Raw genomic sequence first — 10807 nt, forward strand, 5'->3', positions numbered from 1 at the left:
GGATCCAGCCCCATGTCCTCGGGCTCTTTGCTGTCAGTGCAGAGCCTGCTTGGGATTCTCTCTCTCCCACCCTCTCTCTCTGCCTCACCCTCACTCGCATGCATGCTCAACTCGCTCTTTTTTTTTTTAAGTTTTTAAAATGTTTATTAAAATTTTTTTTTAATTTTTTTTTTTAATTTTTAAAGTTTATTTATTTTGAGAGAGAGAGAGAGACAGCAAGCAGGGGAGGGGGAGAGAGAGGGAGAGACAGAATCCCAAGCAGACTCTGTGCTGCACAGAGCCTGATTCAGGGCTTGAACTCATGAAACCAGGAGATTATGACCTGAGCTGAAACCAAGAGTCAGATGCTTAAGTGACTGAGCCACTCAGGTGCCCCTGTTTATTTATTTTTGAGAGAGATAAAGAGAGAGAGAGAGAGAGAGAGAGAGACAAAGCATGAGTGGGGGAGGGTCAGGGAGAGAGGGAGACACAGAATCCGAAGCAGGCTCCAGGCTCTGAGCTGTCAGCACAGCGCCAGATGTGGGGCTCGAACTCATAAACCGTGAGATCATGACCTGAGCTGAAGTCGGACGTTTAACCGACTGAGCCACCCAGGCGCCCCTCTCTCTCTTAAAATAAGAAATAAACTTAAAAAAAAAATACACCAAATTAATAACTGAAGTAGAAAAACTATATGATCATCTCATAGATGAAGAAAAAAACACCAGAAATAACTCAAAATCCATGCATAACTTTTAAAAAACCTCTTAGCAAATAGAAGGGTACTTCTTTAACTTGATAAAGGGAACCCATAAAAAATCTACAACAAATATGACTATTATTATTTTTTAAATGTTTGTTTAGTTAGAGAGAGAGTGCATGCACGCACATGCTCTGGTAGGGCAGAGAGAGAGAGAAAGAGAGAGGGAGCAAGAGAGAATCCCAAGCGGGCTCTGCGCTGTCAGTGCAGGGCTCAAACTCATAAATGGTGAGATCATAACCGAGCTGAAATCAAGAGCCAGATGCTTAACCAACTGATCCACCTGGGTGCCCCAACAGCAAATATTTAAAGCTATGGTAAATAAGGTAATATGATAGCTACTGATACTGGGATAGACAAGTACTCTAATGGAACAGAACCCAGAAATAGATCTGTATAGAAAACATACGTCAGGGGCGCCTGGGTGGCGCAGTCGGTTAAGCGTCCGACTTCAGCCAGGTCACGATCTCGCAGTCTGTGAGTTCGAGCCCCGCGTCGGGCTCTGGGCTGATGGCTCAGAGCCTGGAGCCTGTTTCCGATTCTGTGTCTCCCTCTCTCTCTGCCCCTCCCCCGTTCATGCTCTGTCTCTCTCTGTCCCAAAAATAAATAAACGTTGAAAAAAAAAATTAAAAAAAAAAAAAGAAAACATACGTCAGAGGTGGCGTGACAAATCAGGAGAGAAATGAAGAACCAGTCAACAAATACAAATTGTACTGTGAAGTCGGAGGGATGAACTTTATGGCATGTGAACTTTATCTCAATATTCTCAATTAAAGCTATTAAAAAAGACTGCTGTCACTGCTCTGCTTCTCCTCAACACTGTCCTGGCATAAAAGCAATACAGTAAGAGAGGAAAAGTAAATGAGAGGCATAAAAATCAGAAAGGAAGACTAAACTGTTCTTAAATGTAGACAGTGATAATCTACACAGAAAAATCCAAGAGAATCTGTAAAACTTAGAACAAGTAAGAAAGTTCAGCATGGTTGCTGGATATCAGGTGAGTTACAAATATGGATACTGTTTCTACATACCAGCTATAAACACTTAGGGAGTATAACAGGGAAAAAGATCTCATTCTCAATAGAAGCAAAAATCTACAAGTGCAGAGGAATAAATTTAATGTCATATGCAAGACCTTCATGGAGAAAATGACAAAACATTATTGAAGGACACGAAAGATCTAAACAAAAGGAGAGATACACTAATATACCATATTCGAGGATGAGAACACCCAATATTGTAAAGATGCATATTGCTCCAGATTAACCTATAATACAATTCCAATAAAAATCCCAACCAGTTTTTGTTTGTTTGTTTTTTGTGGAATCTGACAACTGATGCGAAATCCAACTAGAAGAGCAAAAGGCCAAGAATAACCAAGAGGTGATGAGAAAAACAAGCTGGGGAGACTTAGCAGTAGTTAAGTAATTAACACTGCACCATATGGCAATAGAGATAGACAAATAAACCAGGAAACACAACAGAAACCCAGAAACAGACCTATGTTTAAAACATAACAGTGACGGGGGCGCCTGGGTGGCCCAGTCAGTTAAGCATCCGTCTCTGGCTCAGGCCATGATCTCATGGTTCAGGGGTTCCAGCCCAATGTCCAGCTCAGTGCTGACGGTGTGGAGCCTGCTTGGGATTCTCACTTGCTCCTCTCTGCTCCTCTCTGCTCCTTGCCCACTCACACTTTCTCCCTCTCTCCTAATAAAAGAAATAAACTTAAAAAATGTTTTATATATACATATATATATATATATATATATGGCATATATATATATGGCATGAAAATCAAAGGGAAAATGATGGATTAGTTAATTATATTCTGTAATTGGCTATACATGGGGAAAAAAATGGATCCTGGGCCCCTGGCTGGCTCAGTTGGAAGAGTATGCGACTCTTGATCTTGGGTTCGTGAGTTTGAGCCTCATGTTGGGTGTAGATAGAGATTAAATAAGGAAATCCTAAAAAAAAAAAAAAAAAAAATCCCCATATTACACCACACAAAAAATAACAAGAGGAATTAAATATCTAAATGTGGAAAAGTAAAACCCACAAGAAGTTTAGAATATCTATGGCCTTGGACTAGGGAGGGAGTTCTTAGTCAAGATACAAAAGTACAAATGATAAAAGGAAAAGCTGATAACTTTAAGTACATTAAAATTTTTAATTAAAAAATGACTTTTGTACAAGAAAAAAAGTACTATAACAGAATAGGAGCCACAGAGTGATCACATTTGCAACAGGTATAAATTAAAAAAAAAAAAATTTACATCCAGAATAAATAAAAAAACTCTTCCAATGAATAAGATATAACAGCCCAATTAGAACAACAGGCAAAGGAGAACAACAGAAAATCCTTAACTTTACTCAAGGCCACTGTGTCTGTGGCACATTGCACCAATTCTAGAGAGTGCTTTTCACAAAGATTACAGTGTGAACAGTGCCCCCTAGAGTTGTTCAGTGCATAAGCTCTATACTAAAAGATGCAATCTTACACTGGTTGTATCTGTGGCACTGTGGAAATGCAATGGAAAGCAAACTATGGGATATCATTGCAACTCCTCAAATTGGCCAAATTATGTTGCAGCATATAAAAATGGTGGGAGGATGTGAAACATCTGGAATTCTCATAAACTGCTTCTGTGAGTGGAAGTTGGTACCATCACACTGGAAAGCAATTTCACAATATCCAGTGAAATTAAAAATGCAGATAACCCATGACTTAGCAAAGTCCACATCTAGGTATATAGCCTAGAAATATCCCCACCCATGTATAATATTCATCAACAGGACAATAGAGGGGATGATATGTGGTATATTCATATAAAGGAAACTACAACAGCAGTAAAGTGAATGCGCTACAGCTACATGTGTCAACAGAAACAGACCCCCAAAATGGTGCTGATGAAGGAAAAAAGCGAGATGCAGAAACAGCATGATATCATCTCTATCAAATTTAAAAACATGCGGAATAATCGTACGTATTACTTACAGATGCAGACGTACGTAATGGAAGCAGAAACCACACAACTGAGGGTGGCTACCTAACAGAGGGAGGGGAACAGCCTCAGGGAGGCAGGAGGTAAATGTGGGGGCTCAAAAACAACTAGTCCTATTTTATTTCTCCACAAAATAAAAACACAAAGCAAATGTAGCAAGATGGTTACCACTGATTGTGTGGTGGGTGTTATTCTTTTTATGGTTATGTTTGAAGTATTTCGTAGCTTTTTGTTTCTAAGTTACACCGGCAAGAACAGAGAAGAACCGGGTCCTTCTCGAGGAAGAGCACAAGGGGGACTCGATCCCTCACTTCCGCTTCCCTCCTCGGCCCAGGAGAGGCTGGCTCCTACTTCCCTGACCCTGCACTTGCTGAGGATGCCAAAAATAACCTTGTCCCCCAGTGGGGGAGGAGATTATTTCCCCCCCACCCACCCCCACCCCGCCTTGAAGCTACTAACTGGATGGTCACACTCTTCTCTGTGCTTCTCCGCTTTCTCCTGAGCTCTCCATGGCCTCCAGGGCTCAGGCCAGGGTCCATGTTTCTTCTTTTTCTACCCACATTCTCTCTGGATGATTTTACCTTACCTCACATCTTCAAGGACTTCCTAGAAATAGATGCCCCCCCCCCCATCTCTGTCTGCAGTCCATCTGTCTCTCCTGAGCCCCGAACCACTCCCTTCAAAGTGCCCACCCCTGGTCCTTATCCCGAGGTAGTACTCGGAAACTGAGCTCATCCTCGGCTTGCGGCTCCTCTTCCCGGGTCCCCTACCCTGATACGTGGCACCACATTCCGTCCGTCCTGTCACCCAGCAGTAACCTGGGAGCATCCTCCTTCCTTCCTCCCTCCTGCTCATCCCCTACCTGCAACCAGCCAATCAGCCCCACTGGCTGCTGTGTATTTCTCTGCTTGGTCCTCTCCGTATGGCTCCTAACACCATTACTGTCTGGGCTTCAGCATTCCTCTTTTAATGACTCCAGTAACCCCCCATCTGTGGTCTCCCCGCCACCATCCCTGCCCCTGCCATTCTAGCCTCCCTGCCGCAGAGGAGAGCGATCTTTCTAAAATGCCGCTTCCCAACACCCTTTTCTCACCATCCCTGAAGTGCTGAGTCTTCAGGAGAAAACCCCAAGTCCTCTCTGACTTGCCCCAGGTGGCCCTCGAGCTCCTCATACTCCGCCAGCCCAGTCGTGCCCTGCTCTCCTCACTGGCCTTTGTATGTGGTGATTGGACCTCAGATCTCGCAAACTGTCCCGCAGGCGCCACCATTTCTCTTTGCCCGCTAACCCTTGATCCTACCGTCCGCCTTGCGCCCCTCCCCCAGTTGGGTGTTAGGTCTCTATCACGGCCACCCTCACACTGCGCTGTTCCACCGTGAAGGCACCTGCCCGTCTTCCCCGGCGGTCAAGGAGGAACAAGAGGACCATCCCTATCCCTGCACCTCTGGCGCACAGCGGCATGCCTGCCATGCTGATGGTGTTCAGAAGGCACAGGGGGCTGGTCGACCTGGGGCCGAGAGCCTATGTAACGAGCACTGACGTGTCTTAATTTTGCAGCAGTGGCTGAAACACACGGTGGCCACAGGGAGGGCACGGGGCAGCTTTGGGCATCCAGGCACCAGTCCCAAAGGTGGCCCAAGGATCTCCAAGGAGAATTTGGAAGGAGGCAATATCAATTTTCTTATTCTCAGAAGGCTTGCTTGCTCTTCATTAGACCAAATGTCAGAACGCTTTAAGAAGTGCAATTGGCTCCCCTTTTCATCTTGATTTCCTTAGGGAGGAAAACCCCAATCCTGGTGGTTGACATCAGGGAGGCAAAGCCACAGTTAGTGGGAGGATCTACAGATACCTCTGTGATCAACAGCTTTGCTTCCTCGCCCCGTTGGCAGCTGGAGAGAGGCCGCTGCTTCCAGATGTGGAGCGGAGACGGTCTGTGCTGGCAAACGTGCGTGCCTGGTGTGCAGCGAGAGGCTCCACAAACACGTGTCCAGTAGGCTCCTCCTAAGGACAGTCTCTTAGGTTCATTAGCAAAAGCTCTGGAAATCAGGATTCGCCAACTGAAGAGTCACTTGTGAGCTAAAATACCAAGGATGGCGTTTCCTCTGTGCCGGCTAGGCGGCCCTCCTCATGGCTGTGTTCTACGTGATCTGATCTTATCCCTGAGACCCTGTTGCCGGGGGCAGCGTTGCCCTCGCTTCCAAGAGGACGACGCTGACACTCTGAGAATGTTCTGACCGATCCGAGATCACACAACCAGTACATCCTGGAGCCGCAGTTCCAAGTCATGCCTATGGCCACAACCCATCCTTGCCCTGCTAGGTCAGAGGATACGCATCGAAGGCCTGTGTCTCTCTGTGGCCCCTAGACATAAAAGTAAACATCCAGATTCTGAACATCTGACAACAATCAGCTGGAACAAAATAATGGCGCCTCATTGGACAAGGAATACACTTCTCAGCTCACTGCACCTACTTTCTTTACAAAGTTTCCTACTCCTGGAAATATTTGGGTTTGCAACCATTGCACCATAGTTTATGCACCTTCCTTCCTTCCTTCCTTCCTTCCTTCCTTCCTTCCTTCCTTCCTTCCTTCCTCCCTCCCTCCCTCCCTCCCTTCCTTTCCAGAGTGAGCGAGCAAACAGTAGAGCGGGAGAGAGAGGGAGAGGGGAGAATCCCAGGCAGGCTTCACACTGTCAGCGGAGAGCCCGACACGGGGCTCAAACTGATGTACCGTGAGATCATGACCTGAGCAAAAACCAAGAGTCTGATGCTTAACCAACTGGACCACTCAGGTGCCCCACCATCCATTTTAGAACAGAATTCCTCCAAACTGTATGGAAGCAAAAGACTGACCCATGTTGGCCCTCCTCTTTCGTGAAGGAGGCAAAGAGATGGGCTGCACGGCCTGGTCTGCCCACGTCCGCACAGGCGAGTGAATGCTGTGGTCTGGATCTAGCCACTCTATCGCCCTGAAGCCTTGTTTCTCCCACTGCCAGCTGGTTTCTCAGCCTGGCAGTTATGATGGGCCAAGAACAGAGGGGGGTTCACAGTGGTACTGGATAAACCAAGAACAAAAAGTACAGCGTGGAAACATCGGCTGAGGGGCGCCTGGCTGCCTCAGTTGGAGCAGGAGACGCTTGATCTCGGGGTTATGAGTTCGAGCTCCATGTTGGTCTTAAAGATTGCTTAAGGAAATAAAAAAAAATTACACACACACACACACACAAACCCCAGCCGAAAAGGGACTCACTGGAGGTCAAAACGGTCCATAAGGAGTAGCAATAAAAAAGGAATCTGGTGAAATCTTGGCAGGGATGAGGGAATGTACATCGAGAAGAGCTCTTTTCTCTCAAATAACAGAATCGAATTCAACCAAGCCACGGGTGAACTGGATTGCGTGAGCACCATCGCCAAGCCAAGCTTGGGTTGCCCATGGTATAATTTCTCAGAGATCTCCTGAGTTTGCACAGAAAGGTCTTGTTGTTGAACTGAAGGGGGATGCTGGGAATGGGCCCTGTTCTCCTGCTCTGTTGTCAGGTTGGTTTCACCACCCAGGGGCCCACCATACCTCTCCCCATGGAGACACTGCTGGGTTTCAATGCGCTTTTCATTCTCTTGGCTGCCTGAGCAAACAGCCATCACTGTTTCCATTGTGAGCTCTTCTCCTTTTGGAGCCAAGCCCAAGTTCAGGGAACATGTGCTTGAGACCAACATTTGGCAGCCTGGGTCCCCACTTGGAGTGACTCTGTCTTTGCCTTTTTCCTATTAAGACACTTTGCTGAATTTGGAGACTGGAAAGCAATGCTGAACGCACTTAGTTCTAAAAGCTGTTTCCTACCCCTGCTGGCTCGTTAGTAGACGAGACAAAAAACCCACACCCAAATTGAGAACCCGAGTTACTAGGTGAAGACACAGAGTTATTTCCATCCCTCTCTAGTTACTAACATGCCTGAGGCCATTCGTATCTCAAAGCGCCAATGGGCTCAGTTTCCTGAAGAAAATTTCTCTTTGCGTTATTTACCACTTTAAGAATTTCTATGAGAAGTCCTACCTCACACTTGAAAAAACTAAGCATCCTAATTGCTGGGACCCCATTTGGTACAACCAGTGACAGGTTAGAAGTCAGAGATTAAATATTTTCCCCACACCCACAGAGAAGTAATGGTAGAGTTGGTACTAGAACATGATTACTTGGTTAAGTGACTCTTGATTTCAGCTCTGGTCATGATCGCACGGTTGGTGAGTACGAGCCCCACGTCAGGCTCTGCGCGGACAGTGCAGAGCCTGCTTGAGATTCTCTCTCTCCCTTTTACTCTGCCCCTGCCCCTCCCCGTCTCGTGTGCGCGTGCACGCTCTCTCAAAATAAACTTTTAAAAAAAGATGATAAAAAAAAAAGAACATAATTACTTAAATATCCAGATCAAAGTTTATTCTACCATAGTAAATAACAGGACTAGGTTTTTGGTTTGGGTTTTTTTTTTTTTTTTTTTTTACATTTTTAAGTTGACGTATAATTACACACAATAAAATGCGCAGAGGGTTTAAGTGGAGAGTTTAATACAACCTGACAAATATTGACACCCATGTAATCAACACTTCAATCCAAACAGATTATTCCCCAAATCCCAGAAAGGCCCCTTAGGCCTTTTTTCCCTCAACTCCCATCCCCCATCTTCCCCCACCAGGCAACAACCACTCTTTGATTTCTATCCCCCTTGATTACTTTTAGTGTGTCAGACACACATTTTAGTGTGTCTGCACATTTGGACCACAGGTGCTACTTGAGATTTGTTTTGGATCCACGCCTTCCAGGAAGTCAGTCTTAACCCCAGTACAGACACATTTAGGTTTGAAGGGATTCACGTTTGTGAGATGTGAAGGCCAACTACGATTCCTCAGTATGGGGTCCAAAAAGAACTTTTGGAAAATAAAGTTTTCTTTGCACTCTCTGCTTTCCTGGCTCTTTCTGTATCCGCTTCTCCTTCAGGAAAGCTGTCTTTGGGAAGACCTGCTTGAGCCCTTGAAAGGGAGCACACAGGCACATCTTCCTACTTAGAAGGCACTTCCTGGTTTTGGTGACCTTCCTGCCTCACTGGGCCTCCTCTCACCAGCTCATCTGGCTTCCCCACGGGCATCACAAGAGGACGGTGGTAGGTGAAAACGTTAGCGTTGTCCTAAACCACTTAACTAGCTAGCAAGGGAACCGGGTTTTAGAAACTGGAAAACTCTGGCTCTGGCTTGCTCAGAACACTGTCTTAAAGCCAACAAGTATTGCCAAGGTCCAGGTGGAGGCGGCTTTCCACCAGCCACAGACACGGCCAGATCAGACGGGCCTGCTTCTCTTCCAGGCCGAGCTGGCAGCCAGCGTGGGTCATTTTCTCCGTAGCGGCTTCGTTTCCCCAGACAGTGAGCTAATGCTTGGCATTAGCAAACTCCATAAAACAAGGCATTTCACCCCGTGCTTTAAGGCAGAAATGACTACATGGAATATACACACACACTTATTTAAATCAAGCCACGTTTTTTTTTTTTCAACATTTATTTATTTTTGGGACAGAGAGAGACACAGCATGAACGGGGGAGGGGCAGAGAGAGAGGGAGACACAGAATCGGAAACAGGCTCCAGGCTCTGAGCCATCAGCCCAGAGCCCGACGCGGGGCTCGAACTCACGGACCGCGAGATTGTGACCTGGCTGAAGTCGGACGCTTAACCGACTGCACCACCCAGGCGCCCCAAATCAAGCCACATTTTTAAAAGTCTGAAGAAAAAATAGTTAAAAATTATGCAAACATAGACACATTAGAATCCACTTGTGAACAAGAACAAAGGAATGATGCTGGAGTGTAAACTTCCCTCAAGAGCCAAATTTCAGAAGACGTTTTGTTAGACTACCCTCTGGAATTACAAGCGCAGCTGCCTAAAATCTGTTGGGGGAGTCCCTCTTCCTGTACAATGCCACTTCTGAGGACTTTCTGCTGTTTCGATAGTTTAAAATACAGAAACGGTTTTCTGTTTTTTACAAATGTTTATTTTTGAGAGAGAGAGAGAGAGAGAGAGAGAGAGAGCAGGGGAGGGGCAGGGAGAGGGGGACAGAGGATCTGAATTGGGCTCTGTGCTGACCAGGAGATCGCGACCTGAGCCGAAGTCAGACGCTTAACCCACCAAGCCACCCAGGTGCCCCTTACATAGTTTTTTAAAAAGCCACCTCCCCACCCCTGTCCCCTGCTGCCAAAAAAAAAAAAAGAAAGAAAGAAAAGAAAAGTGAAACACAGTTAACTGTGTACAGATTTGGAGCAGTAACCACAAAAGGAGGTGTCTCATGAAACCTGAAAACACAATCTCTAGATCAGGGTTTCTCAGCCTCAGCACTACTGATACTGTGGGCCAAATACTCCTTTGTTACGGGGTTTGTCCTGTGCACTGCAGCAGGTTAGCAGCACCCAAGGCTGGCAACGCTTGGCCCATACTGTCACACATCATTTTTGGGGGAATTCAGTGCTGTGTGTGCAACTCCACGGGAGACGGTTTTTAAATGCAGGAGGAGAGGACATGCCAGGCCACAAGGAGTCACACGGAGAAGCACCAGGGTGGGTCAGGAGGCAGAAGGAGCGAGGACATGCGTGCAACAGCCGTTATTGTAAAGGGGAGGAAGGGCTGGGGCAGGGTAAGCAGACTTGGGACTGGCTAGTTGGACTCATTTCAGTGGTCTCTGAGGCACAAGGGCTGTCCCTGGTTTTCTGGTACCTGGACCTGGGGCGATCAGGGCAGGTGGAGTGTGGCCCAGAGTGGGAGAGCCCCATAAAGCACGTGGCTGGGTATGAACTCTGGAGGGCTTACTTTCTTTTCTTTTTTTAATGTTTATTTATATTTGAGACAGAGAGAGAGGCAGTGTGCAAGCAGGGGAGGGGCAGAGAGAAAGATGGAGACAGAATCCGAAGCAGGCTCCAGGCTCTGAGCTGTCAGCACAGAGCCTGACGTAGGGCTTGAACCGACAAGTTGTGAGATCATGACCTGAGCTGAAGCTGAAGCCAAACGCTTAACCAACTGTGCCACCTAGGTGCCCCT

The sequence above is a fragment of the Lynx rufus genome, unplaced genomic scaffold (assembly GCF_022079265.1).
Source record: "Lynx rufus isolate CCGP_SWC_20201006 ecotype Redwood Valley unplaced genomic scaffold, mLynRuf1.p SCAF_16, whole genome shotgun sequence".
NCBI lineage: Eukaryota > Metazoa > Chordata > Mammalia > Carnivora > Felidae > Lynx > Lynx rufus.